The sequence below is a fragment of the Heterodontus francisci genome, unplaced genomic scaffold (genome assembly GCF_036365525.1).
Source record: "Heterodontus francisci isolate sHetFra1 unplaced genomic scaffold, sHetFra1.hap1 HAP1_SCAFFOLD_51_2, whole genome shotgun sequence".
Classification (NCBI taxonomy): Eukaryota; Metazoa; Chordata; class Chondrichthyes; order Heterodontiformes; family Heterodontidae; genus Heterodontus; species Heterodontus francisci.
Window position 1 is genome coordinate 1986909 of NW_027141369.1, and position 12926 is coordinate 1999834.

The window sequence follows — 12926 nt, forward strand, 5'->3', positions numbered from 1 at the left end:
CACCTTTCAATGTTTAGCGGAGAGGTTTGACGGCCTGGTGTGTGTGATTCCCACATTAATGTGTTTGTACAAAGTTCGGAGAAAGACGGAGATATGAATAATTTGTTGGGAAATCTTTAAGCATATCTCCATGTCTCTCACGCACAAAGAACTGCAAACACATGGATTCAGAAAGAACCTGAGTGCAAAATCAACAGAAAAAAACACAGCCAGAGTGACTTGCAATAACCTGTAGCTCAGGGAAAGCACATGATGTTATGGAAGGGACTTTGAATTTTTTTTTTGTGAATTTTATTTTGTTGAGGAAATTATAATCAAACTGAATAAATGTAAGACCAGTTCTTTTTCAAGAGGGCACTGAAAGTATTAATTTGACAACTATGTTGACAAGTTGTCACGACTCAAGTTAAATGTAGAACAGAAGCCCTGGTAACGGGGAAATGTGGACAGAGAAGTCAGTCGTGCCTCTTGATTGGATAAGCCCGGCAGCAGCGCGCACCAAAGAGGGCAGAAAAATCGCAAGCTATTGTTTGGAGCAGTCATTGTGTTTTACCTTCTGGAGTGAGCAGCTGATAAAGTTACCCAGAAGAAGTGTCAAGGAATGAGAGAAGACCGCAACCCACCTTGTTTTGCAGCAAATCTTGAAAAGACTCTGAGAAGTTCACTGTGTCAATTCGTCTCATATTCTGTCTTTGAAGAAAGCCTGCTAAAATTAATTCTCAACCCCGCCTCTAAATAAACTCTTCTAAAAGACCCTAGTGACCTGTGTACATGTACTCGGAAATTAGACTGCATGTCAATTTTGGAACAACATATCTCATCTGCTGTTTTCTTCAGAAATTAGCAAGTAATCAGTCCAAGTGTTTTTTTTTTTTGTCTTTAACAGAGCCCTGAATTGTATAGAAAAATCCCTTTTTTTCAGTATGTGTGTGTGCGTGTGTTCAGCTGAGGTAAGAAAGGGACTTTAAATGTTGGTTAAGGTAAAAAGGGAACTTTTAAAATTTCCACCTGTGTGTTTATGCTTTACTTCATGATTAGTTAAAACTTGTTCTATAAGAAACTGATAATTTTGTTGTTCATTAAGTGTCTCCTATTCTGGGAAAAATAGAGCATATGATTGACTGTATCAGTAAGTGGGAAAAGTTAAAATTTTTGTTGTGACCTGTGGAGAAGTGGGATGAGAATAAATAGTAACCACCTCAGATTTCAGTTGCCACAGTACTTGTGATCTGGCTCTGTAGCTTTGTTGGTGAAAGCACCTGTCTTGTAAACAGGAGATCCTGGGTTCGATTTACAGCGGAGCCTTGTTTCATATTTGCAATATGCTTGAGAAGTTTCCGTCTCAACATTTATGTCTGTGTCTTGTGAACTTTAACTGAGAGTTCAAATTACATGATGAATTTCATTCACAGGAGAAAACAGCCTTTGTGAAGGATGTGAGTTTGGAATGGCTCTTCCTCCTCGTACAGAAATTCAGTGCTGATATTTCAAAGGCAACTTCTTTGATACAAATTTGTTCACAGTTGCATTCAACCTGGAAAAAAAGCTCGACCTTAATCTCACTGAAGGAAAGTGTGACCGTGTTGTATGTTTCAAAGTGTGTGTGTCATGATGTGTTGCTTGTAACTGAGACTGGGACACGACACAAGTGGGAGGGTTGATCTGAGGTTTGGAATATTTCTCAGTCAGGAACAAGAAACATCAAAGGAACCAAATAAGAAAACCATTGTCTCATGTGGTTACCGAGAAACGGTGAGGAGATATTAAACTTTTTTCTATTCAAAACAGCTGTGAACTTTGACCTTTCCTGCCTTTTCTCAACAGTATTTGAAGTGTCTCGGTAACAATGTTCAGTGTGGAGGAGAGTGGGGTCTGGGTGAGCATCTGCTGAGTGTGACAGGGTCAGGACTCGATGCAGGAAGTTCTCTGACAGTCTCTCTCTCTCGCTGATGGGTTTGAGTTGATTTTCAACTGGGAGCAGCTGGTTTTTCGATAAATGAAGGAAGTACCCTCTCACCATTTTTTTCTGACTGACAGTGTAGGATAAGGATGTAAAGGGTTAATGCTGAAGACAGTGGGATCAACCCCTCCCACTGTCAGAGTGATGATGTAACAGTCAAATGAGATGAGGTTTGGGAGAAGAGAGAGCAGCACCAAGGATGCTAGCTTAGGAGGCTAGTATTGTGTAAATTAGAAAAGACTTCTTAGTTCTTTCAGCTGGAAATGTGTCCAGAAAATATTGATAAAGTCACAATTTTATAATTCAGGAGTCGGAACACAGATATTAACTCCAAGTGACAGTTCTGGGTTCATTTAACAAACGTAGAGAATAATATTACTCACTGCTTGAAATCCCCCAGTGAGGAGACAGTTAAACAGGTGATCTGTTGGGGCATCCTTCGATCCAAGGTTTCGACAGCACTTAATCTCCCTTTCTGGTGAAATTCTCTGTTATTTGCAACTTTTTTTATCCAGCTTTGATGGGTGAGTGAAAAAACTGAAAAAAGTGAACAGTTCCATCCTTTCTTTTCTTTCTTCTTCCCTTCTTTCCATCAGTTTCTCTTTTCTGTCCCAGATCAATGAGAATCCCAATTTAATCTGCTGTTTTATCCATTCCAATCAGAACTCAACATTCCAATCAAATCTATTTGTTATTCCACAGTGTCTCTCCATGTGTTTTATTCTGTTGTATTCTCTCACAGTCTGATTGATGATCAATGTTGCATCTCACTCTGTGTTCTGGTGAAGATCAGAAGCAGTAATATCTGTTTGCACCACCCACCAAGTCGGCCTGAGGCTGTGCCTCGTTGATCATGTGGAGTTAGGAACATAGGAACATAGGAGCAGGAGTCGGCCATTCAGCCCATCGAGCCTGCCCCACCATTCAATATGATCATGGCTGATCGTCCACTTCAATGCCCTTTTCCCCACACTTTCCTCATATTCCCTTATGTCATTTGTATTTAGAAATCTGTCAATCTCTGCTTTAAACATACTCAATGACTGAGCTTCCACAGCCCTCTGGGGTAGAGAATTCCAAAGATTCACAAACCTCTGAGTAAAGAAATTTCTCCTCATCTCTGTCCTAAGCGGCTACTCCCTTATTTTGAAATTCCTTCCCTTGGTTCTCGGCTCCCCAACCAGGGATCTTAGCTGCATCTACCCTGACTGTCGTTTAAGTATTTTGTAGGTTTCAATGAGATCACCTCCCATTCTTCGAAACTCTAGAGAATACAGCCCCAGTTTCTCCAACCTTTCTTCATACAACAGTCCCACCATCCCTGGAAGAAGTCTGATGAACCTTCGTTGAACTCCCTCCACGGCAATAATATCCTTCCTAAGCTAAGGAGACCAAAACTGTATTCCAAGTGCGGTCTAACCAAGTTTCTGTACAATTGAAGCAAGAATTCACTACTCCTGTACTCAAATCGTCTTGTGATAAAGGCTAACATACTATTAGCTTTCCTAATTGAATGCTGCACCTGCATGTTAGCTGTCAGTGACTTATTGACATGGACACCCAGGTCACCCTTATATTCTATAGCTCAGTTAATGAAGGAAAGGATTCCATATACCTGCTGAACCACCCTATTGACCTGTCCTGCTACCTTCAGGGATCTGTGGACATTCGCTCCAACGTCCCTCACTTCCTCTGCACCGTTCAGTGTTCTCCCATTAATTGTGTATTCCTTTGCCTTTTTTGACATGCCAAATGCATCACCTCACCCTTGTCCAATTTGAATTCCATTTGCCACTATTCTCCCCACCTGACCAGTCTATTGATATCTTCCTGCAGTGTACAGCTTCCTCCTCGCTATCAGCAACACGGACAATTTTCATGTCATCTGCAATCGTCTTGATTATGCCCTCTACATTCATGTCCAAATCATTAATTTATACCACAAAAAGCAGGGAACCTAGTTCTGAGCCCTGTGGAACACCACTTGAAACAGACCTCGAGTTGCAAAAACACCCGTACCCAATTCCTTTTTGCTTCCTGCCACTGAACCAATTTTGTGTCCAGCTTGCTACATTCCCCTGGATCCCATGTGCTTTTATTTTTTTTAACCGGTTTGTCATGTGGGACCTTGTCAAAAGTCTTGCTAAAATCCATGTAGATCAGATCAACTGCACTATCCTCATCAATCCTCATTGTTACTTCTTCAAAAAATTCACTCAAGATAGTCAGACAGGAGCTTCCCTTAACAAATCCATGCTGATGATACTTGATTAATCTGAGCCTTTCTAAGTGACAGTTTATCCTGTCTCTCAGAATTAATTCCAATAGTTCACCCACTATTGAGGTTAGGCTGACTGGTCTTTAATTATTCGGTCTATCTCTTGCTTCCTTTTTCAACAATGGTGCAATGTTAGCAATAAAAACAAAATGTACTGCAAATACACAGCAGATCTGGCAGCATCTGTGGAGAGAGAAGCAAAGTTAACATTTCAGGTCAGTGACTTTTCATCAGAACAGAAACATTAACTTTGCTTCTCTCTCCACAGATGCTGCCAGACCTGCTGTGTATTTCCAGCACTAATAGTTTTTATTTCAGATTTCCAGCATCTGCAGAATTTTGCTTTTATTGCAGAGACCTCCAATCATCTGACATCACACCTGTATCCAGTGAGGGATTGGAAACTGATGGTCAGACCTTCCACTATTTCCTTCCTGACTTATTTTAACAGCCTGGGGTACATTTCATCCGGCCCTGATGATTTATCCACTTTCAAGGATGCTCATCCCATTTATACTTCTTCTCCCCCTCAGTTTATCATGTCCAATACTTCACACTCCTTCTCCTTAATTATAATGTCTGCATCACCCCCTCATTTGTGAAGACAGTAAAGTATTCATTAACAAACATACCAACATCTTCAACCCTGACACATAGGTTACTTTTTAGTTCTTTGATGGGCCCTACTTTTTCCTCTGTTGCCTCTTACTCCCATGTATTGAAGAAATATCTTTGAATTCGTTTTGATTTTGCTTGTCAAAATTCTTTCATGCTCTGTGTTTTTCACCACTGCTCCCAAATGCCTGTAGTCATGTCAAAGCACAACTTGTCAGAAGTGGGATTTAAACCCACCCCTCCAGAGAGCGTTGTGATCTGAATGCACCATTTCAGATTGCTTGACCATCCTGTCTACCCCATGTGTATGCTTAATGCTGAGGTAGTTATCCATTCTTTGTGAAAGTATTTGTGAGATTGTGGAAATGTCTGGAAGAGGAAAGACCAGCGGAAAGCTCTGTCCAAGGCCAAGTCTCGCTCCTCCCAGGCTGGACTGCAGTTCCCGGTGGGCCATGTTCACAGGCTCCTGAGAAAGGGTAACTATGCTGAGCGTGTGGGTGCGGGAGCGCCGGTCTATCTGGCTGCTGTGCTCGAGTATCTGACCACTGAAATCCTCGAGCTGGCCGGTAACGCGGCCCGGGACAACAAGAAGACCCGCATCATCCCCAAACACCTGCAGCTGGCTGTCCGCAACGACGAGAAGCTCAACAAGCTGCTGGGAGGAGTGATCATCGCACAGGGCGGGGTGCTTCCTAATATCCAGGCCGTGCTGCTGCCCAAGAAAACTAGCGCTCAGAGCTCCCAGAAAAAGTAAAGCGGCCAAAATGTCATCTAATAACCCAAAGGCTCTTTTCAGAGCCACCCACAGTCTCTGCGAAAGTGCTGATTACTGTCTAATACCAGCATGTCAGTAACAGGACAGAATAGGATCTATTTAAAATGTTTAAGCAACTATTTCAGTGGCTTCTCATTGTCCCCCTGATCCCTGTGTGAAGGGAATTACCAATAGTCTAATTTATTCCTTTCCACACCAAGTTTGAGTTATTGGTCCCTTAAGGATTGCTGAATGGAGTCTTTTACCGCCAGTTACAGATAAGAAGTGGGAAAAAATGACAGGTTAAAACTGTGCGTAAAATAGCGCCAGGAATTTGTGGCGAAAATAGCGGAATAAACAAAGGTTTTTAAAGGTTGGTGGAAAATATTTTACGAACAACTTTAAATAGATTTTCCAGTAATCGCTTCTTTCCGACACTGAAGTTGGCGCCTTTTGCGAATTCAAACTTTCTGCCAGGTCGACAATTTAAACCAATGTAATAAAAACAAGAAATGCTGGAACCACTCAGCAGGTCTGGCAGCATCTGTGAAAAGAGAAGCAGAGTTAACGTTTTGGATCCGGAACTGTTCGCACCCACACTGTTTGGGATCATCTTTTCCCTGCTGCTCTCATATGCATTCAAGTCTTCAGAAGAAGGAATTTTCCTCCACACATGATCAGGTGGCCGGTTGTTCAACCTTGCCTGTCTAAGAGCGAAGACCAAAGTACGGAAAGTCCTCATCAGGGAACTCCTCTTTGCTGACAATGCTGCATTCACATCTCACACTGAAGAGTGTCTGCAGAGTCTCATCGACAGGTTTGCGACTGCCTGCAACGAATGTGGCCTAACCATCAGCCTCAAGAAAACGAACATCATGGGACAGGACGTCAGAAATGCTCCATCCATCAATATCAGCAACCACACTCTGGAAGTGCTTCAAGAGTTCACCTACCTAGGCTCAACTATCACCAGTAACCTGTCTCTCGATGCAGAAATCAACAAGCGCATGGGAAAGACTTCCACTGCTATGTCCAGACTGGCCAAGTGAGTGTGGGAAAATGGCACACTGACACAGAACACAAAAGTCCGAGTGTATCAAGCCTGTGTCCTCAGTATCTTGCTCGACAGCAGCGAGGCCTGGACAACATATGTCAGCCAACAGCGACGCCTCAATTCATTCCATTTTCGCTGCTTCCGGAGAATCCTTGGCATCAGGTGACAGGACAGTATCTCCAACACAGAATTCCTCGAGGTGACCAACATCCCCAGCTTATAGACCCTACTGAGCCAGCGGCGCCTGAGGTGGCTTGGCCATGTGAGCCGCATGGAAGATGGCAGGATCCCCAAGGACACATTGTACAGCGAGCTCGCCACTGGTATCAGACCCACCGGCCATCCATGTCTCCACTTTAAAGACGTCTGCAAATGCGACATGAAGTTCTGTGACATTGATCACAAGTCATGAGAGTCAGTTGCCAGTAATCGCCAGAGTTGGCGGGCAGCCATAAAGGCGGGGCTGTAGTGCGGCGAGTCGAAGAGACTTAGCAGTTGGCAGGAAAAAAGACAGAAGCGCAAGGGGAGAGCCAACTGCGTAACAGCCCTGACAACCAATTTTATCTGCAGCACCTGTGGAAGAGTCTGTCACTCTCGAATTGGTCTTTATAGCCACTCCAGGCACAGCTCCACAAACCACTGACCACCTCCAGGCGCTTACCCATTGTCTCTCGAGACAAGGAGGCCAAAGAAGAAGGTGTGGCTTTTCACTGAGGGCAGTGTCGACTGGGGAAATAACTAACTGGAGAACCTCATGTACTGTTTACACAGCCCGTTTAGAAAATCAAATCCACTGCACATCCTTGCTGCAAGTGAAATGTCAAATTCGGGGATTCCAGTTTTTTTCCCGAATACAGGACAGATTTATTCCAGTCAGTTCTGAACAGCCTATCCCATCTCCCGTTTCCAGGTCACTGCTCTCTCTGTGTGAGGCGGTGGGTGGCTCTTAGAAGAGCATTTGTTGTGTGTTTGCTGGAAAGGGTCGAGTTGTTCAGCCGCCGAATCCGTGGAGTGTGGCCCTGCCGTTTCAGAACGTACACCACATCCATGGCAGTGACCGTCTTGCGCTTGGCGTGTTCAGTGCAGGTGACCGCATCCCTGATCACATTCTCCAGGAAAACCTTCAACACCCCGCGAGTCCCCTCATAGATCAAACCCGAGAACCGCTTGACCCCGCCACGGCGAGCCAGGCGGCGGATTGCTGGTTTAGTGATGCCCTGGATATTATCACGAAGCACTTTGCGGTGCCGCTTTGCTCCGCCTTTTTAGTACCTCCCTCTCTCAATTTGTACCCTCTCCATTGCCTCTACTCTCTTCACTTCTACTGATATTTTGTCCAATTCAACTTCCTTAGTGATCACTGATCCAAAGTACTCATTAAGTAGATTAACATTGCCCTGCACCTCGAAGCATATATTACCCTCTTTGTCCCTAATAGGCCGCACTCTACATCTGACTACCCACTTATCATTTACTTGCTGCTCAAAGATTTTTGGGTTCCTTTTCATGTTGACTGCCATTCTATTCTCATAGAAATAGAGAATAAGCTAAATATAGAATATATCAATATTTTGCATCATTGGGTGAGATGGAACTTTTTAATGTTGTGGGTGGTAATGACTTGGCCCACGAGTGTGGTGGAAGCAGAGACAATCAATGATTTGAAAAGGAAATCAGATGGATACTTGAAGGAAAGAAACTTGCAGGAGGAAAGGGATCGAGCTGGTGAGTGGAACTGACTAGATTGCTCCAGGGAGAGCCAGCATGGACATGATGGGCCAAACGACCACCTTTTATGCTGTAAATGACTCTGTGTTGTTTCTCAAATTCAATCCACTGGTGCTTGGTGAATAATTTCAAAGTAAATTGTGCAACTGGAAAATCGGAACCAAGGCAAGGGACGCATAAGGAAGCAGAATTGCTGAAACCCGGGATTGAACCTGGGTTCCCATGGATCAGATACTCCTCCACCAGTCCTAGGGATCATCCAAGTTACTTTTAAATCCTCCCATGGGTCCACATGTCAGACTGAGTTCCATGTTGTAGACTCAAGCAAAGGAAATCTGCTCACATCCAAAACTATCAGCAAATTCAAGCTGATTACGATCAACATCATCAGAGGTCAGAACTACCTGGTGAAAGAAGACACCCTGAAGAAGGATCCACAATATATTCAAAGACATCAGCAAAGTAAAAAAGAAGACAATCAATGATAAAAACAGAAAGTGCTGGAAAAACTGAGCGGATCTGGCAGCATCTGTGGAGAGAGAAACAGAGTTAACATTTCAGGTCAGTGACCCTTCTTCAGAACTGGCAGATATAAGAAATGTAAAAGATTTTAAGCAAGTAAAGCGGGGGTGGGGCAAGAGATAACAAAGGAGAAGGTATTGATAGGACAAGGTCACGGAATAGCTTAACAGAAGGAGAGGGCGGGGGAAGTGGGGGTTGGAGAGGGTGGGGGGACATAGCGGGGGAAGTGAGAGGAGAGGGCGGGGAGAGGGGTGGGAAGCGAGTAGAGAGCGTGGGGGAAGCGGGGAGAGAGTGTGGGGGAAGCAAGTAGAGAGCGTGGGGGAAGTGGGGAGGGAGCGGCCGAAGACCTTGGTGGCGGTGGGTGTGCTCTCCTCCTCCTCCCCGCTCTCTCCGGACATTCTCCCCAGCCTGATCTCTCCGGCCATTCTACCCCCCCCCCTCCATCCCACCCCCCTCCGCCCGATCTCACCAGCCATTCCCTGCTGCCATGTAAACACATGGCCTTTGTGTTGCTTTACATTGCCTTTGTGTGATTATTTGAGCAGCGCCATCTTTAGTCCTGGCAGCTGCCAGAACGTCGCTGACTGGGACGTTTTCTTTGAACAGGCTGCTTTTGCACATGTGCTGATGCAGCGCCACCTAGTGGTGGCATTGTCAGCAAATTCAGCCTTTCATTTCCTGGTATGTTAGTGCGTGTTTTCTTTTGTACCTGTCAGTGCCTGGGAGGAGAGAGTCAGCTTCTCTTCGTAACCGTGAATTTCTGGTGTGACAATGTGGGTTTTTACTCTGTATGTTTCAGTTTTTGGTCTGTGACTGTTTGTTTCTGCTATTGCGATGTGAGTTTCACCACCTATCTTTCAACAACTTGTATGTGAGCATCAGCTTTTGTCCAGATCTATCAGTTTCTGATATAGAGTCATAGAGTTATACAGCACAGACACAGGCCCTTCGTCCCATCGTGTCTGTGCCGGCCATCAAGCACCTAACTATTCCATTTCCCATTTTCCAGTACTTGGCCTGTAGCCTTGTATGCTATAGCATTTCAAGTTCTCATCTAAATACTTCTTAAAAGTTGTGAGGGTTCCTGCCTCTACCACCCCTTCAGGCAGTGCGTTCCAGATTCCAACCACCCTCTGGGTAAAATTTTTTCCTCAAATCCCCTCTAAACCTCCTGCCCCTTACCTTAAATCTACGCCCCCTGGTTATTAACCCCTTTGCTAATGGAAATACTTTCTTCCTATCTAAACTATCAATGCCCTTCATAATTCTGTATAGCTCTCCCCTCAGCCTTCTCTGCTCTAAGGAAAACAACCCTCGCCTTTTCAGTCTCTCTTCATAGCTGAAATTCCCCAGTCCAGGCAACATCCTGGTGAATCTCCTCTGCACCCTCTCCAGGGCAATCACATCCTTTCTATCATGTGGTGCCCAGAACAGTACACAGTACTCCATCTGTGGCCTAACTAGCATTTTATACAGCTCCATCATAACGCCCTGCTCTTATATTCTATGCCTCAGATGATCTATATCGTCCTGTAATCTAATATTTACGACACCACCAATTTTCGTGTCATGTGTGAGAAAGGATTTGATTCTATCCCTATCAATTTCTGTTACATGCATGTGTTTTTAATCTGCACCTCCTCTAAGTGAGTGTGTTTTATTCTCTGTAATGGTCAGTCTCTTGTAGGTGAGTCTGTGTTTTGCTTTTTATCTCTCAGTCTTCCAAGTATGAGCCTGGTTTTGTACCTAATTTTCTTTGTACCTTGCAGTATGGATATGGAAGAGAGGTTTTTACACATTACCTGCCAGATCCTGCGAAATGACTTTTGGGTTTCACACAGTATCTGTCAGTTTCTTGTCTCGGCCTGTTGTTTTAATCTGTCCTGGCATTTGCTGGTTTGTTAGTGTGGGGTTTACACTGTACCTGTCAGTTTCTCAGATGTGAGTGTTGGCTTCACTTTGTATAGAATCATAGATCACAGAATACGTACAGCACAAAAGGAGGGATTCAGCTCATCGTGCTTGTGCTGCCTCTCTGCACAAGCAACTCAGCTCATGCCACATCCTCATGTATTCCATGAAAACCTGATTTTTTTTTCTCTTCAGATAATTATCATATATCCTTTTGAAAGCTATGGTTGAACCTTCCTCCGTCACACTCTCAGGCAGTACATATCAGATCTTAACCACTCGCTGCGTAAAAAAACGTTTTTCCTCATGTTGCCTTTGGTTCTTTTCCCAATCACCTTAAATCGGTGTCCTCTGCTTACTCAGCCATGAGTAATATTTCCCATTGCTTTCTCAGCACTGATGGATTGTGAAGTGGGAGACAGCCAGAAGTCCCACTGAGCCGCACTGACCCCCAGCTGAGAATGAAATGAGATAAAGTTCAATCTTTCACAGCGAGATGCTGCAGAGAGTTAAGAGTCCCGAATGAAAGTGAGACTTTCTCATACTGTTGTTGAATTTCATTTCAAACACTCCTTGTAATCTCTGCTACTGAAGCTGAAAAATAGGGAAAATCTAAATGGCGCTCAAACTCACAACCCTGAGATTAAACGTCCCATGATTGACAGACTGAACTGTCACTTCTACTCTACCTCTGTTTGGATGGATACAACTGTATGCTCCAATGCAAGGGCAGCTTTCAAATCCTCCCATGGGTCCACATGTCAGACTGAGTTCCATGTTGTGGACTCAAGCAAAGGAAATCTGCGCACTTCCAAAATTATCAGCAAATTGAAGCTGATTACGATCAACATCATCAGAGGTCAGAACTACCTGGTGAAAGAAGACACCCTGAAGAAGGATCCACAATTATTCAAAGGCATCGAAAAAGTGAAAAACAAGAAAATCGATGAGTCAATCCAAGCCAAACAGAAACAATTGAAGAATTCCATTCCAGACCAGAACACAATTTTGTTGCTTTTGGAGCCAGGTCTCAGTTAATGCTAGAACATGGCTACCAGTCTGACCCGAACCCGACGGGTCCTGATGACATGTTTCGGGTTTGGGTCGCTCCTCCTGGTTCGGCATTTGGGTTCGGCATTCGGGCTCAGGTCAGGCCGGGCTGGGTCAGTCACACTTAAATACTCTAAATGCCTTGTGTTCGAATTGTGTTAGTGAAACACTGGAAACCGCAGATCTTTTGAAGTGTACTTCCTACTCTGCTTGGTATTTCAACTTACTGTGCACTACTCAATAAACAGTTTTTGTGTCCATTGTAGCAGAACTCAGCCCCAGGCACATAATTATCCGGTTAGCTCTTTCTTGCCCTTTCCTGATTCTAGGGGTGTTGAAGGTCTTTGCCATTTTAATCTTAATGAAATATTTACAATGTAATCACTTGCTGCACTGTTGTGTAATAAGATGTTTTTAATGAGTTCTATTTTTCATTGACAAAAACTTAACCTTTTTGTGTTTTGGTTTCTCTCTTGGTTTTCCTTCGTGCTTTGTATTCTTCATGACAAAAGCAGTTGAACAGCTACAATCTGCATTAATAGCAACTTCACCCTTTTCTTTAAGTGCACAGTTTGCAAATGAATTCACTGCATCCCGTTAGGGGTTGGCAAGACGTCTCGTGCCTGCCTCAAAACATATTGTATTGAATAAAGATTGTAAAGTAAAGGAGGCTTGTAATGCAAATTAAGAGATTTAAAGGGGAAAGACAATGAATTATGCTCTGAATTTGGAATATATTTAATCAATTAAGTGTCGGACTTGATAAATCGCTGCTTTTAGTTTAATGTGGCCTCAGTGTTTATGGATAATTAATGAAATTAAGAGGCATTTTTTATATACAAAGCTGGGCATTAGTACTTAATAGTTGATATATAATGTTGAATATATTTTAATTTCTTTATTCATTTGACACTGCTAAATACGAAGCAGTCTTAAATAAGTTAATTTTTTTTTTGTAAAATCTGATTACCAGATTAAAATATTAAATCAAAGGAGACATTTCAAAGATTACTGAACCAGTAATCCAGAGGCCTAGACTCAAGATCCAGTGACA

General features: G+C 43.5%; 1 non-coding gene and 1 pseudogene across 1 annotated transcript; both read left to right on the forward strand.

The window, feature by feature from the left end:
• Positions 1-1231: 1231 nt before the first annotated feature.
• On the forward strand, positions 1232-1305 carry trnat-ugu (transfer RNA threonine (anticodon UGU)). The gene has a single exon. It is a non-coding gene; the product is annotated as a tRNA-Thr (tRNA).
• A 3913-nt stretch (positions 1306-5218) lies between these two features.
• LOC137363002 (histone H2A-like) lies at positions 5219-10734 on the forward strand (annotated as a pseudogene).
• Positions 10735-12926: the final 2192 nt, after the last annotated feature.